This window comes from Dasypus novemcinctus, chromosome 20, assembly GCF_030445035.2.
Source record: "Dasypus novemcinctus isolate mDasNov1 chromosome 20, mDasNov1.1.hap2, whole genome shotgun sequence".
Classification (NCBI taxonomy): Eukaryota; Metazoa; Chordata; class Mammalia; order Cingulata; family Dasypodidae; genus Dasypus; species Dasypus novemcinctus.
In genome coordinates this window covers 27,694,854-27,713,130 of record NC_080692.1, presented here as the reverse complement: position 1 = coordinate 27,713,130, position 18,277 = coordinate 27,694,854, and the positions used below count along the sequence as shown (strand labels likewise).

At 37.8% G+C, this 18,277-nt stretch overlaps 1 pseudogene; it reads left to right on the top strand.

Annotated features, from left to right (window-relative positions):
• Window positions 1–18,277, top strand: part of LOC131274725 (vomeronasal type-2 receptor 26-like) — a 144,747-nt pseudogene that overhangs the window by 19,318 nt on the left and 107,152 nt on the right.

The window sequence follows — 18,277 nt, the reverse complement described above, 5'->3', positions numbered from 1 at the left end:
CTTTCACTTCCTCAGCAATCACAAAAGTTAGTCTTTTATATTACCAGAGTGTATTTTGCACATATCTACTTCTATTCTCTTCCTGTATTCTTGTATCTCAGGAAGACAATTCAATCAATGGTAACCTTGTTGAATGCATATTTTTTATTGATACATGTATAAAGATATTTATATATGCATGCATTTGTTTATGTATGTGCATATGTATATACGTATGTGTTTATTTTTTCCACCCATCCTTTCAGTCAACCAATCAATAATTTATTTAAAATAAACACTGATGAAAAAGTATATGAATTTTTCTCCATTCCCATCATAACTACTATAGCAGTTTGGTAATGTTTATGGATTCCAAAAATAGATATTGGATTATATTTGTAAACTGGTCTGTTCCTCTAGTCCTATTAGATTTTATTAACTTCAGAGGCTTCATTTTTACTTGATTAAATTATGATTAGTTCTTTAATTGGGCTACATCTGTAGGACTCACAGAGAAAACTACATGGCAGAGCAAACAGTTGGAGTTTTAACATTGGTGCCCTGGGAAGTAAACACAGAGGGGAAGAACACACAGGAAGAGAGATGGCTCCAAAAACATAGCAAAGGGTCTGGGGAGCAAAAGATTCTGATAATTTATAGCTGACCTTGTGGAGAGAACAGTACAGCTGAGTGGGAGAAGAAGGAGCCATGGAAGAGAGAAGAGTCTTATCAGCCCACTGCTGCTGCTATAGGAAGAAGCTGGGACCATGGAGCCTTAAAAGGAGTAGAAAGACTGGAACCTGGCAGACTTTGGCAGCCGTCTTGCTCCAACACATGGCAACACACATTGGTGAGGGAAGTAGTTTATGCTTTATAGCCTGAGTTAGTGTAAGCTTCTGACCCAAATAACCTTTATGTAATTCAACAGATTTCTGTTATTTATTTTGCATCAGCACTACTTTCACTGACTAATATACTTATATGTAATTTTTCACTGATACAGCAGTAGCCTCCTATCTGTTATTATCACAATATCCTTTTACTTTTTCACAAAAATTTTTTACACAAGTGGCACCTGCGCGGGATGAGGCTCTTGCTACTGCAGCATGGACTTTCCAATGAGAATAGAAACTCAACAGTATCTGCCACAAAGGGGGAAAGATCAGTGACCAAGATGTGAGAAAAGCATGTGGCTCTGCCCCTCCTGACCAGAGAATAAAGTAAAGAGAACAGAAAAATAGTTGAGAGGGTGGCAAAGTGGGCCATGACATATTCACTAGCCTAGGAAAAAATATACTCTCATAAGAAATTTCTGTACATAAAGTACAGAATTCATGTACAGAATTTTCTTATGCCCTACCCCAGACTATGCCTCAGAGAGGGACATGCAGCTTGTTGACCCCAAGGCAAGGGGACAGCAGCAGGAAATAGAACAAGTGGGCTGCATAGCAGGATTTCATGGGCAGCAAAGAGTTTATGGAGCAGCTTTGCTTCTCCTGGCTTTCCCAATAGGGCAGTTCTCTTTGTTCAGTAGAGCCAGATGTTCCATAGTCTTCTTGACGTAGCAAACGCAGCAAGTACCTGGACTGTTATTTGTCAGTTCTAATGATGACTTCAACCTCTATCTCACAACACAGTCTCTTCTGTAGACAGTCTTGTGAAAGCACCCTATCTACATGGACATCAGCTCACTGCACTCTCCACCAAAGCACCAGATACAGGATGGAGCCTAAATCCTTCCTCAGGAAGGTTGTATCTACCACAACCCTGGTTATGATCTTCCCAGGATTGTCCATGGCCTCACTGAAATCCATGATGTCGGGGGGAAACTCTTGTTGTAGACACCAATGATGGAAAGTAAAATTTGAAAACAGAAATTTGATGACGTCGCTCCATGTGGGACACAGGGCCTTAGCATGTACCTGCCTGCTTGATCTAAAAAGAAGTTAAAGGTTAACAACCTTCCCCAGATTGGAATGGATATGTAGATGTTATCTTAAACCATAAGCTCCTCAGAAGTGTAAAATGTCATTCTTGCAATAACATCACTAGACCCCAGAAATGCATATCACAGGAGTCTAACAGAAATTCTGTTCTCATACCCTATGGAATCTCTTTATTCTGATATTCCTTTTATCACCTCTCATTTTTCCACCCCTTTATGGAGCACCACCTTATTTCTCTGGACTGCCATGACCATTGACTCTCTACTGTCCATAAGTCCATTTAAAGGTGATATTCAGAGCCAGGTGTGTACTTCAGTCTCATGATAACCCCAACTCATGCTGTTCACAAGTTGAGTTGGAACCATTGACACACCACCAGTCAGGAGACCAAAGGACGGTCAACAGTAGTGGGCATGTGCTCAGGGAAAGCTCACTCAGTGGGGTAAATCCTGGATTGATGTATAATATCCATGTGGGGAGTGGTGGCTGCCTTCCTGGATGAGTGGGGACTGCTGGAACAGTACACTGATGCCTTAATACTCTTGCAGGTATCCTGGCTGTGCTACAAAAGGCTGCACAGCAGCTGCAGTAAAATAAGAAAAAGGGAGACTACCAGAGATTGTCGGCTATAGCACAGCCCCTGATAGAGCATCGTGAGTGGAAAGAAAGGCAGACAAGGACAAGTGACAAAGTCCTCTGTTAACAACTTGGAATAGTTAGCTAGAAAGGGATGTACACCTATCACAGGCAGAAATGAAAGATTCTTTAAATGATAACCCACTGAGTTGAATATAGTTAGAAAACATGGCTGGCAGATATGCACAACCTAAGAGCTGCAGGCTGCCTCAAGTCAGGGTCCAGAGGATATTAACTATTCAGGATGGGACCCTAAGGCATGGGATCTTATGGGCTCCTCCTCAAATGAAGAGAATGAGGAGGAATTGGTAGAGGAATATGAGGAGTCCCCAAGGGTGCACCCTATAATACAACACGTGGAAGTCTTTAAAGACCTACCAATGGGGTCCAACATTTCCAACCCTGTAAGCAGAAGTTAATTATAACCATGAGGATCTATACTGCTGCTGAGTTGGGCAATTTAGGGAAAGGTACAGTCAGTGGTCCAGAGATTCACTGACAAACTGGCTTCTAAGATTATGGGACACTGGAGCAATAGGAGTTTACTAACGAGAGTGGAAATGAGCAATTTGGCACCCATTACCACTCACTGTTCTATGTGTTCATGTTTATACACTACCTCAGGTGAAATGACATTGCTTTTGGTATGGCTGGTTAATGGATGCAAAACTTCATGGCCTAATTCATTCATTAAGGGGATAATCCCCATGACACCCTTCATTGACAATCCATGGAAGAGTCACAGGATGTTTAACAGGAAGAGGGGATAAATCATGCGATTTATGCTGCCAATTTCATGGGGCTAAACACCAAAGCTTTTACTACAGGAAAGATATCATGTTACATACAGTTTGCCAGCCTAAATTGTCAGTGTCCAAGGAATTCCATTTATTTCTCACTTCATACAGTCTTCGCCATATATCAAGATATTGCTTAGAATTTCTATTTACCCACTGCTGCTGGTCTTATAGATAGGATGGATGTCCTTTTAAAATAACAAACAATAAGCAATAAGGAATTTTGCAATAATGGCTTAAGCAGTTGTATCCATCCTTTTGTTGTTGTTTATTTTATTTATTTTTTAATTGTCTTTTTTAAAGATAAATAGATCACATAAAATGTTACATTTTAAAACATGAAAAAAATAAAACCTTTAACCCTCTGAAATATAAAAACAAACAAACAAGCAAAAAAACCAAAATAAACCCATGAAGTTCCCATATATTCCATTCTGTACCTTCCTGCTTCCCCACTCTTCCCACAATAACATTCTCTTTCATCAGTAAGTCACATTCATTGCATTTGGGACTACACCCTGGAGCACTGCAACACCACATGGGCCATAGTTTACATTGTAGTTCACATTCTCCCCAGGTCCATCTAGTGGGTTATGACAGGATAAACAATGTCCTGCATCTGTCCCTACAATATCATTCAGGACAACTCCAAGTCCTGAAAATGCCCCATATCACACCTCTTCCTCCCTATCCCTGTCCTCAGCAACTCCTGTGGCCACAGTCTCCACTCAATTATACAATTTCTTGCATTGATAGAGTCACAAAAGTTCTGTAGTAGAACACCAGCAAGTCCACTCCAATCCATATTATTTTCCTCCATCTTGTGGATGCATGGATGGTGATGTCCACTCCAACTTTAAATTGATAGGGGGCTTAGATCCCACATGCCTGATGGATGCAATTTTCTTGCTTGCAGTTGTAGACACTCTCGGTTCCCTGGTGTGGGGGTTAACCATTCTCACTTTCACATCGGCAGACCTGGGTACATCCAATAAAATGGAAAGCTTCTGCTGAGGCTCAGGGCCCAGCTGTCACATAGACAGTCCAGAGATACAAATCTGCTCAGCATACAAAAACCACAGCACCAATAACAGGTTCAGTAAAAGTGACAGAAGAGGCATGTGTAGAAAATTCATATCTGAGTCCAACTCCATCATACTCAGGAAAAGAAATTCCAAACTAGGTCCCACTGGCAAGACAATTAACTCCAGAGCCATCTGCCATGACCATAAAACCTGTGTGTCTCCATAGTCCTCAGGAGCAACAGTACCTGGGGTTTTACCTACTTTGGCATTCTCTGGGATTCTGCTGAGATGTACATAAGCACAACCCCTCTGATGACCTTCTGACTCATTTTGAAGTCTCTTAGCCATAAAAACTCATTTGTCTTTACCATTTCCCCCTTTAATCCAAGATATTTTTCTAGTTGCATCACCAGCTGATGCTTGGTAGTAATCCTTCAGTGCCAGGGAGGCTCATACCCAGGAGTCATGTCCCATGCTGTGGGCAAAGTAATGCACTTACATGCTGAGTTTGGCTTAGAGAGTGGCCACATTTGAGCAACATGAAAGCTCTCAGTAGGTAGCTCTTAGGCACCCTGCAGCTCTAGGACTAGTTGAAATTTTAAGCACACATGCTCATAAGCATAGTCATCAGTATCAATGGACCATCCTCTTCACTGGTCTGTGACCTTGCACTTGGGGGATTGTTGCTGTTCCATTGGGGAATATGACAGAGCTCTCCAGGATGGGAACTCAGCACTCCCTCAGTTGTCATGAGTATCTTTATCCACTATGAGAATACTAAATGAACATTTGAACATATCTATATACCCTATATATATGCCCTGGAGAACTCACTCCCACCCATACATCCACCATCAATGACACCCGACACCAGTACTCCTCCCCTGTCATAGTTGAACCACTATGTGATGAAAACTTTCTAAAAAATGAAGCCTTATATATTATGAAATTCAATAGTAGGAAATTGCAATAATATTGATATGTTTAGAGATGAGAAATACAATGCATACTAACTTATAAAAACTGAAAGGAAGAATAAATTGCGGTATTAAAAAATGAAAAATATCATAAAACTTTGTTTTTGATGTTTTCCCTTTCATCATTGTAATGTAGAGTGGCAAGGCAATCTCCCCCATTCCTTCCTCAGTGTCTACATCCTTTTTTTATTTTTAATTTTGTCTTCTAAAAAGTTTTAGATCACAGTGAAGTCACATATACAATACACGGACTCCCATATACCCAACATCAAACCCTTTTCCCACTCCTCCAGCAATGATATTTTTACATGTGGATATTATATTTGCTATAGGTGATGTACAGATATTGAAACATATCTATCTACCATGGTTCCATTATGGCTTACATTATGGTTTATAGTTTAGTCTGTACATTTTTAAACATGTTTGGTGAAATTTAACATGGCCTATATCCATTGTTGCATGAACTTGTGGAACACATCCATTGCCCCCCAGTTACCCCCACTCCATCCATTTTATTCCTTTCTACCCCTCTCCTCAAGGCCCACAGTGACAACCAAGCTTCACTGCTTGAAGGACAAGATTGAAAGATACTTAAAACAATGCTGAGGGCTTGACACTCTAGTCTGTCCTCCCCAATTTGGAGCCTTGCATGCTGTTGAGAGATACCCTCTCCTCTATTTGAGACCATCAGTCCACCCCAGGGTGGGGGTACAACACTTTCCCACTCATTGTATATGTCTCCACCAACTGCTATAATACAATATAATAAGATGAGCACTCACACACTCCCTAGAATCCTTCCCCAGGTGCACTCTGTACCAGATGACCCCCATCAAATATCCCAAACAAGTAACCCTTCCTTATTATATTTTCTAAAGAGTTTTCTCCACATTACAGATTCAATCACTTACCTGACACTCTCCCATGTTCACCCACTCACCCCAAACCATCCCCCAATTCCATGGACTATTTGACCCATCCTGCCAACCCTAGCCCCCATCCAGCCTGCAAAGCCCCACCCAATAGTATCCCTATGCCCCCATCTTATCCCTTCACTGCACAACTACTTACTTCCAATTTATCATACATTTCACCTGTTTAGGCATCAGCTCACAACCTTCCTCTTCCCCGCTCCCCCATTTCCTGTAAGCCCATTGTCCAGTCTCTAGTTCTCTGAGACAATTTGATTTGCTTAATTCTTACCAGAGAGGTCATGTAGTATTTGTCCTTCAGTGCTTGGCTTGCTTCACTCAACATAAGGTTCTCAATATTCATCCATGTTATCCCATGTGTTAGTACTATATTCTTTCTTACAGCTAAGTAGTATTCCATTATATGTATATACCACATTTTGTTTATCCATTCATCCATTGATGAGCATTTGGATAGATTACAACTTTTGGCAATAGTGAAAAATACCGCTATGAATATTAAGTGCATATATCAGCTTGTGTTCTTGTTTTCAGTTTTTCTGGGTATATACCCAACAATGAAATTGCTGAGTTAAATGACTAATTGATAGCTAGTTTTTTTAGGAAATGCCAAACTGTCCTCCAGAAAGGCTAGATGCGTCTAACATTCCCACCAGCTGTGGATGAGAGTTCCCATTCCTCCACATCCTCTCCAACACTTGTAGTCCTCTGTTTTTTTTTTTTTTTAAATAGCTACCAGTTTAATGAGTGTAAAATGGTATCTCATTTTAGTTTTGATTTGCATATCCCTAATAGCTAGTCATGTTGAACATTTTTTCATGTGCTTTTTAGACAGTTATATTTCTTCTTTGGAGAAATATCTGTTCAAATCTCTTTCCCAGTTTTTGAGTGTGTTGTCTTTTTATTTTTGAGTTATAAGATTTCTTTTTATATGTTGGATATCAGGCTCCTATCAGATAGGAAATTACCAAATATTTTCTCCCATTGGGTGGGCAGTCTTTTCCATTTCTTGATAAACTCCTTTGAGGTACAAAAGGCTTTAATTTTGAGGGGGTCCTATTTATTTATTTTTCCTTTCATGGCTTTTGCTTTGGGTGTGAAGTCCATGAAGACATTTTCTATTACAAGGTCCTGTAGATAATTTCCTACATTGTCTTTCAAAGTCTTTATGATCTTGGCTCTTAAATTTAGATCTTGGATCCATTTTGAGTTTATTTTAGTATAAGGTGTGAGATGGTAATCCCCTCTCATTCTTTTGCATGTGGATATCCAGTTCTCCAAGTGCCATTTGTTGAAGAGGTCATTCTTTCCCAGTTTAGTGGGCTCTGTGGCCTTCTCAAATATCAGAAGATTGTGCATGTGAGGATCTATATCCAAATTCTCAGTTTGGCTCCATGGGTAAGTGTGTCTATCTTTGTGCCAAGACCATACCATTTGACCACTATAGCTTTGTAATATATTTTAAAGTCAGGTAGAGTGATGCCTCCAATTTCATTTTTCATTTTCAATATCTTTGGTATTTAGGGTCTCTTTCCCTTCCAAATAAATTTCATAGTTAGTTTTTCCAGGTCAGTAAAAAATACCGTGTTGATTTTTATTGGGATTGCATTAAACCTGTAGATCAGTTTTGGTAGGATAGACATCTTAATGATATTTAGTCTTCCTATCCATGAACAGGGAATATTCTTCTATTTATTTAAGTCTTCTTTGATTTCTTTTAACAATGTTGTGAAGTTTTCTGTGTATAAGTCTTTTGCATTTTAGTTAAATTTATTCCTAGGTATTTAATTTTTTAATTTACTGTTGTAAATGGTATTTGTTTCTTGATTTCCTCCTCAGATTGCTCATTATTGGTGTACAGAAATGCTAGTGACATTTGTGCCTTGATCTTACAACCTGCATCTTTATTGAAATCACTTATACGTTCTTGAAGCATTGTTGTAGATTTCTCAAGGCTTTCTATATACAGGATCATGTCATCAGCAAATAGTGAAATTTTTACTTCTTCCTTTCCAATTTAGATGCCTTTTATTTCTATTTCTTGCCTCAGTGCTCGAACCAGTACTTCTAACACAATGTTAAAACGAAGCACTTGTCTTTTCCTGATCTTAGACAAGGATTTTAGGATTTCAGCATCATAAATGATGTTAGCTGTGGGTTTTTTACATAAAGCCTTGATAATGTTTAGAAAGTTTCCTTCTATTCCTATCTTTTGCACAGTTTTTATCAGGAAAGGATGCAGTATTTTCTCAAATGTTTTTCTGCATCTACAGATATGATCATGTAATTTTTATCTTTCAATCTGTTTATATGGTATATTTCATTGATTTTTTTATGTTGAAACATCCTTGCATACTAGGGATGAAACACCCTTGGTCATAGTGTATAATTCATTTGGTGTGTACAACACTATTAGCAAGGATTTTGTTGAGGATTTTAGTATATAGATTCTTTAGAGAGATTTGTCTGTAATTTTCCTTTCTTGTGTTGTCATTCTTTGGCTTTAGTATTAGGATAAAGTTGGAATTATAAAATGAGTTAGGCAATGTTCCTGCTATTTTCACTTTTTGGAAAAGTATAAGGAAGATTGATGCTAGTTCTTTCCAGAATGTTTTGTAGAATTCACCTGTGAATTCATCTGACTCATGGCTTTTCTTAGTTGAGAGTTTTTAAATGAATGTCTCTATCTATTTACTTGTGATTTGTTTGTTGAGATCATAAATTTCTTCTTTCACCTTATAGGCTGCTTATGTGTTTCTAGGAATTTGTCCATTTCCTCTAAATTGTCCTTCTTGTTGGCCTATAGTTTTTCAAAGTATCCTCTTATAATAGTATTTATTTCTGTGGGCTCATTTGTGATATCACTTTCTCATTTCTTATTTTGTGTATTTGCATCTTCTCTCTTTTTTTCTTTGTTAGTGTAGCTAAGGGTTTGTCAATTTGATTGATCTTCTCAAAGAACCAGCTCTTTGTTTGTTTGGTTTATTTTTCTAGTGCTTTCTTTTTTCTATTTCATTTAATTCTGCTCTGATCTTTGTTATTTCTTTCTTTCTTCTTCCTTGGGGATTAGTTTGTTGTTTTTACTAATTCCTCCAAGTGTGCAATTACCTTAGATTTTAGCTCTTTCTTCTTTTTTGATGTATGAATTTATGGCTATGAATTTCCCTCTCAACACAGCTTTTGCAGCACCTCATAAGTTTTAATATGTTGTCATTTTCATTCATTTCTAGGCTGTTACTGATTTCTTTTGAGATTTCCTCACTGATCCAATTTTTCTAAGTTTATGTTGCTTAACTTCCATATCTTGGTGCCTAATCTGGGTCACTGGCACTTACAGATTTCCAACTTCATTCCACTGTGGTCAGAAAAATTATTTTTTATGATTTCAATCTTTCTGAACTCATTGAGACTTTCTCTGTGGCCTAGCATGTGATCTATCTTGGAGAATAACTATGTGCACCTGAGAAGTTTATAGTTATAGGAATAAAAAAGTGAGATACCTACAATGAAATGGGGAAACTGAAAATGGAGAAAAGTATAGTACAAATTAAAAGACTAGCATGATCAGGAGAGAGCAAAAGAGAAAAGGAAAGACAATAAGATAAAGGGTTAGTAAAAATAGAAAACAGAATAGAAGTGTTAGAAATAAAAAGTCAGAAAAATTGGGGACTAAACAAAGAGAGGAAATTGTAAGAGCAACAATAGAAGGTGGAATGTAGAAATATGTAGGAAGGAAAACAGTGTTGGTAGCTGAAATCAGTACACACAGAAAAGAGGAGGTTGAGGATGAGGAAGCACAGCAAACAATAAACAAGCTGGCACCACTTGAGCTATCACTCTTCTTGTTGTGCTCTCCCCAGATCAATGTCCAGCAGCTTCCTGCTTTATGGGTTCCCAAAACACCTCACTCACACAGGATTTTGTCCCCACTCAGCCAGTGTTTTGGGGAGCAATGATATGTTTGCTCTTACTGTGATGCAATCTTGCTGTGAACCCTGTGTCCATCCTTGACATGTTTAAATTCAACCAGCTTTGATTCCTGATCAAGTGGAAATGCTAAAAGGAGGATCAGTGCAGGCACCGAGAATACATGTTTAAAGGCCAGTATCCTACAGACCAATATGGAAAATAAAAATATTTTGTTGTTGTCTGTGCATCAAACCAAACAAACTGGGGAAAGGAGGACATGTGGCCATTGCACTGGTCAATGCAGCCTCACTGGCTGGGATTCTTAAGCCCATGGGGAATAAGGGTCACCCAAAACTTTATAAAACAACAGCTTATAGACAAACTGTCAGTATAAATCTTCATTAATAACCTGGGAGTCCCATTCCCATTGTGTGTCTATGTGAACTCTCTTTTTATCTAAATTAATTTTTTAAGTTAATTACTTACCTACTTAATTAATTTTTATTGTGTTTTCTTAAAGATACATAGATCACAAAAACTGTTACATTAAAAAATATAAGAGTTTCTGATATACCCCACACCCCACTCTTCCAACATCACCAAATTCTTTCATCATTGTAGTATATTGATTGAATTTGGTGAATACATTTTGGAGCAATGCTGTATCAGGACTTGGAGTTCTCCTGAATGATATTGCAGGGACAGATGCTGGACATTATATATCCTGCCATAAGCCACTGAATGAACTGTGGGAGTGTGTAAACTACAAAGTAAATTCATTTTTGATGCCATTGTAGAAAATTCAGAGAAATTAGAAGGCAAAAATATATGGCATTTGAAGCTTCTTCGTAAGACTCCCCTAACTGGTACTTTTTGATCTACTAATGGAAATGTTGCTTGTATACTGTTAAATCAGCATGATCTGCCCCTTATTGATCCCAATGAGCATCTTTCTTTTTGCCTATACCACCTAGTCATACATTTCTACAGTGGGCTTTGACAGTAACCCATGCTCACAATCAAACCCAATGTTGGGTTTGCACAGACTTAATATTCTCCAGTGCTACTGGCCTTCCTTGGACCATAGCTCCTGAAAAGAGGACAGTGTGGAACACTTGATTACATGGCAGAATATGACCTGTTGACACATTTGGAATAAGAACTTCTAATTAAGAATGAAATCCAGCTGCCATCTTTCATTGATACCTGAAATTATATTTTTCCCCTGTAAGGAAACAGGTGAATAAGCCCATGCCTGTATTAGAATACGCTGAATTGGTTAGTCTAGGATAGTTAAAGGGTAAGTCAGTCACCCTAAAATTCATTACCCCTGACTGCATGGAATGACGTGATGGAATCTGTGATGTGGTGTGGTACCCCATAATTGTGCAATTTTAATATCAAAATAGAAAATAATAATCTTTTCCAATGGCTGACATCTCTCCATTAATTCCATGGGGTCTTCCAGTCCCCTAAGGGATGGCTATGGACTTGCAGGCAAAAACAATGCCTGTATTTGCCTTACAAAAGTACTGGATGGTACATTGTGACAGCCGTATTTCCCTGTCACTATTATGGCTCATTACCCCTTACTCTTGGTAATTGGGAAATAATCAAGGCTAGATACAGAGTAGAGCATAAACCATAGTGGTTCTTTCTATTGGCCATTTTTGTCCAAGTGGTGCTTCAATTGTCATTGAAAAGCACAAAACTCTTTTAGCCATTCACACTATGCAAGCCTTACTGACAACAAAAGAGCAATTTCCATACTAAACAAAGAAATTACCCTAATATGAAAGGCAGTTTTGTAAAATAGGAAGGCTATAGATACTCTTCCTATGGTGCCAAATGGCATTGAGATCTCACTGTTTAATGCTATATATATATTCCTGATCACACCCATAATATTTCACAAGCTATAAATTATATATAAGAGAACATAAGCATAGTGATAAACTAGCTACGGGCCCCTGATATGGATTTAATCCCCTTTCTTGGCCCTGGTGACAAGTTCTTTTTATATCTTCTCACTTTTGGTGGAGGACTCCTATCCATCCATTGCCTGTACACTGTTGCTGTGGAACGTGGATGCAATGCTTGTCCTATGGTCAATGTAGACTGCTGCTTGGGGGTAGATTGTGGTTACCCAGGAGCTGGGCGACCTGTGAGCCCTCACCATGTATCCACTTGCATGACTTAGACATATGTTAAAGGTTAACAACCCTCCCCAGAGGGGAAAGGATGTATATATTGTATAATATCATAAACCATAATCTCCTCAAAGTGGTAAGACTTTATTCCTGCAATAACATCACCACACCCCATAAGTGCATGTCAGGGTACTGAAGCCAAAACTCTATCCTCATACACTATGGAATGCCTTTGTTCTGAGCCACTCATATAACCCCTCATTTCTCCATCCCTTTGAGGAGTACTACATTCTCTGGACCACCACCACCAGTGACTCTCTCCTGTCCTTAAGGCAAAAAAAAGTTTATTTAAAACTCATTGTCAGGTACATTCTTTGGAATTGTGGCAACCTCAAACCATGCCCTGAAATCATGTGCAGTCAGTGAGCTACATACTTTTCCTGGCTTCTGTCAAGATGGGGACTACATTCTTGCGATTTTATCTCTAAGAATGACAGCTGGTGATGGTGCTAAATATATGTTCAAAATACAGACACATGTTCCTGCCTAAGAGTGACTTCATCTAAAACATTTGCATGCCCAAAGTAAAGGACAAGTGAAGACAACATTTTTTAAATCCCACAATTGAGGATGGCTTTTCTTTGCATTAATGACTTAGGGCATTATATTGACATATGCATGGGTGTGTCAAAATTGTTTTTCTGAGTATTTTCCTGAATCACATATGTTATTTGGGGCAGGAATACTAGATACTCTGAAATTTAAGGAGCCATGTTCCATTTCCTTGATTCCCAGACGGTTCTTTCTCACACAAGGCTACACATGAAAAGCCAAACCAGGCAAATTATGATGTTTTAGGCACAAAACTGACCAATATTTTTCAACATAGGATATCCTCTTTGATAATCACATGTTTCTTTTGTGGGATCTTATGCTGATATAAATCAAATTCCAAAAATTCTGTCCTTTTCCTTAGCATTTTAGGTCCATCAGTAAGCATTACCGACATCTCCAGGTCATGGTTTTTTATTATGAAGAAATGAAAAGGATCCTAACATATTATTCAGTATCTCTGTGAAAGCCCTAGAGAGATCTATGTTTTTGCTTCCAGTAGAGTCCTCCAGTTCCTAATTATAATTGTAGAGCTGAGAAGGGAGACAAGCTGATGGCTGTGATAGGAGGAAAAGTTTCAAATGAATATCAACCTAGAATTCCAGAATCCTCTGTCTCTACCATTCCCCTCAGGTAAATAAAGAGCTCTGGCTCTGAGGTTAAACTTCTTAATATATTAATGAGTGTCAAACAAAATTCATTGTAAAATTCTTGTAAAGATGTGTGATTTCTAATTTTTTGCTTAATCTTTTTCTTTTAAATGCAACTAATTAATAATAAGAAATTGTCTTTTTATAATATAATTTCCTGTTTGAAAATTTTAAAAATAGAGAAAGGCAGTCTAGGTATAGATAATGATAATTTATGATCTCACCATTCAGAGAACATATCTGCTAATTTTTATGGGTTTTAGCACCCACACTCTCTTTCTATATAATTATAGATTATGATAAATATATTGTAGAAATGTACAGTTTATCTTGTTCTTGTTTTTTACAGTTTGTGATATCATTAACATCTTGCTCTCATGATCAATTATTGTGATTTAAAGTCACTTTAAATGCCAACCAATATTATGTCTACATATGTATTTTCCTGATTTCTTATAGTCAGTCATTTAGGTTGTCTGAATTTTTCCCTATTATATAGATTGTTTCAGTTTATATTTTGTTAAAAAAGTACACTTATCTGAGATAATTTCCTATATATATATATTACCAGCAGTGGATTCTCTGGATTAAGAGCTTTCATGTTTCTGAGGCTTAATACGGCATTGCAAAATGCCATTTAGAATTGTATCAGATTTTTCTGTCAGTTTTTGGTAGTGCATGTCTATTAGTCAGGGTTCTCTAGGGAAAAATCAATAGAGTATGTCTGTAAATTGTATGAGATTTTATAAAATTCTCTCATGTGATTGTGGGGATGCAAAATCCACTTTCTGCAGGCAGGTTGCAAACCAAGGACTCAGATGAAAGTGCAATGAAGGTCCTTTTTGAATTCCTAGGAAACATTGGCTATTTAAAGACAAACGGGGAAATTCTCTCTGGAAGCTGAAATCACTTGCCCTTTTAAGGCATTCAACTGATTGGGTAAAACTTAACTCATTGCTGAAGGCAATCTCCCTGGTTGACCTTGGATGTAATCAGCCATCTATGCAGTAAACTCTCTGATGGCTAAAGTCCATAAATGTCCTTGTCAATTAACCCAGTGCTTGCTTGACCAAACAACTTGGCACAATTACTTAGCCTAGCTGACACATTAGCCTAATCATCACAGCACAGAAATCTGTTTATTTCCTCCTTGCCATTATGGATGCCTAATATTTTTAAAAACTTTGCCAACTGGATTGGGATATTACGGTTTGTTTGTTTTTTTCATAGTTATGTTGCATTTCCTTATGTTAACAAGCCACATTTATTTTCTTTTGTGTATTTTAATATTACATTTTGAATATGTGGTAGCAGGTAGATAATTTTATCCTTTTCATATTGATTATTAATGTCATCCTCTTTGCCCTTGTCCCATAAACCAACACAAAAACTTTTAAAGAAAGAAATCTTACCTGCCACAATTTTATTAATTTTTTGGTTTGGGAAATTTTTGAACAAATACACAACTAGCTGCACAAGCTTAAAGAAGCTGTATGTACCCAAGGCTAGCATTCAACAAATATCAAAATTTATTAATCTTTTTTCATTTTTAATTATTGCTCACTTGAAGATATCTATTAAATGTTGATTATTTTTCACATCTCTCATTATAATTCAGTTTGTTTTGTGCCATCTCCATAAATTTGTATGAACATTCATCTATCCTTTTCTTATGTTTATAGTCTCTTGATTTTGTTTTGCTTTTTGCTCTTTTTTTTTGAACATGTAAAACTCTAGGTACCCACCTATAATATCTAGCATATATGAACATTATTTCCAAAGATAATTTTTCTGTAGCTGATATATTTGAGAGGCTTAATAACTAGGGAAATTTAAATTAACATGTGACATTGAATTTGCTCTATGGACATAGAGTTGGATTAAGATCTATGTGGGTTAGTTAAATCTGACTCTCATTCATGTATACGCGGCTGAATGAGATATTTCAAAAAATTCATACTCGTGATACAGGTCTGAACTCAGGGCTTCTCATGCATTAAGAGGTTTGGGAGATTAGGAAGAATCAGTAAAGACTTATTATAGGTATCATATACTCAAAATTAATTTAGGGAACATAACCTAGATAAAAATAAGGATAGTGTTTCTCAGAGGACAGTGTTATATAGCAATGTTAGATTAGGTAAGGCAAGATTTGATAATTGGTCATATGATTTAGCAGCTAATAACTAATTAATTGCTTAGTTTTAAAAAATATTCAAGAGAGATGGGGATAAAATACTGATATAGTAGCTTCAAGAGAGAATGTCACGAGAAGTACTGGCATAACATGTACATATGTAATATAAGCAGTGAAAATTAAGTACATAAACTGTAAGTAATACAATTGTGATGAATGTTATGCAAAGTACTGTAATTTCTTAGTAAAGTTATTTATTGATTTTATATCATTTCTTCCACAGCACGTGTAAGAGGTAAGATTCGCTATGTGGTTCATGACAAACCATCAGTTTTCTATGTAAACAGTAATTTGTTTCTCTTCAGATCAACTATGGTCTATTTGATCACAGTCTCAGGAAGAAAGACCAGTTCTAGTCTCTACCAATTCACCATGACCTCGACAGCTCTGGATCAAGGGATTATTCAACTCCTGCTGCATTTTGGTTGGGTCTGGGTTGGCCTTAATGTTCCAGATGACATCAAAGAGAAAAGCTCCATCAGGGACATGACAGAGGAAATGGTAAAAAATGGAATCTAGGGAAGTGGAGTTGACTCAATGGATAGGGCATCCACCTACCACTTGGGAGGTCTACAGTCAAACCCCAGGCCTCCTTGACCCATGTAGAGCTTGCCCATGCGCAGTGCGGATACATTCAAAGAGTGCCCTGCCACGCAAGGGTGTCCCCCACATAGGGGAGCCCCATACGCAAGGAGTGTGCCCTGTAAGGAGAGCCACCCAGCGCAAAAGAAAGTGCAGTCTTCCCAAGAATGGCACTGCACACACCAAGAGCTGACATAACAAGATGACACAACAAAAGGAGACACAGGTTCCCAGTGCCACTGATAACGATAGAAGCAGACAGAGAAAAACACACAGCGAATGGACACAGAGAGCAGACAACTGGGCGGAGGGGAGGAGGGGAGAGAAATAAATAAATTAATTAATTAATCTTTAGGGGAAAAAAATGAACTCTATGTTTTCTTTTCAAAGAGGATTCCAGGGTTTCCTGCTAAGAATACAGTTTACAGGATTTTCTTCAAAGAAAGATTCATAAGTATAAATGTCATTGCTACAGTTGACAATACCTATTCCACTATAAGATTTCTATACAAAATCTACTCCAAAGTTCCACTGGTAATGTGGGGATCACAACATCTAACTGAGATATAACCATAGGGGCCTTTGGAAAAAGTTCAACTTATTCCTATTTTGGAGGAGGATTAGCCTTTTCCCATCACCTAGATGAGATTCCTGTTTTCAAAGATTTTCCCCAAAGTGTTCTGACTGCAAAATATCCTCAGGATAAAATTTGTTGCCATCCAGGCTTTTTGCCTTTGATCTAATAAGGAGTTCACTTCTGGTTAGAATTGTAAAGACCAAGAAAGACCAGGTTTAGTAGTCTTCAGAATCTCCCTTCTGTGCCAACTTCTTTAAGTAAGGTTCAGCCCAACCCAAACATCTTAAGAGAAATCTATGGCCACATCCATGAAAGTCACTAAACTCTGATGAACATGATTTCAATCTTCACAATAGATTGTAAGGGATCTTTGTAAAGTTCTGTTCCTGAGACATGTCTTGAAGAAACTCAATTTCTGTCACCTCCATTTCCTCCTTGCTCTTCATTTGGAGTAGGGCTTTGCCCTGAGAAGGCAGATCTCAGGTATTTAGAGGGGATTAACTAAGCACATACCCAGGGCACTCTGGAGCCTGCCCTTTCTGTATCTGAATCCTCCCTCTTCCACTTACAAGGGATTTCATATCCTATCTGTTCTTCAGTGTCCTCATTTCCCATCCTAGAACCAGAATACAGGGATATATGGAATTGTCTGACAGATAAAAATAACTAAATGCTGATATCCACCTATAACTTGGTAATTGGTCATTCTTTCACTCAGATGTATATAGTGGGAATGTTTTCTGTTTTGAGTCTTTGGAGCTACTCAGGAAGTTTTCTGCATTCAGGAGACATTGTCTCTAGTCCTCATTGTTCTATGGATGCAGGTTCTTCTCCTGAACCTTGCCCCATCAGGTAGGGTACAAGGCCTCTGTTTTCCATAGTGACTTCAAATTGGCTCATTCCCAGAACACTAAAGCTTTGGTCCACACTAGGCTCCTTGTGGTTTGGGTGGTGGGAATTCAGGAAGAGTATCTTTTCTTGGAGAATTTCAAACCTCTCAGCCAGTTAAAACCCTTAACTATTTCCAATAGGCGCAGCTCTTACATGTTACCAGGAAATGCTCGCTTGTGCATAGATACACATTCATACCTGCCACAGCTGTGTACATAGCATTGTTCTTAATATTTCTTTATTATCTTCTGATGTCTTCACATCTTCATAATAAGAACCTTTTTTAACTCTTGGATGTAAAACACATGAAAGTATGGAGGCCACTTCAAAGACTTTTTTCCCAGAATTTTTAACTCCAATTAGTCCACTCCCAACCTCCAGCAGTTCATCAATTCCAATTTCACTGTCCTACTA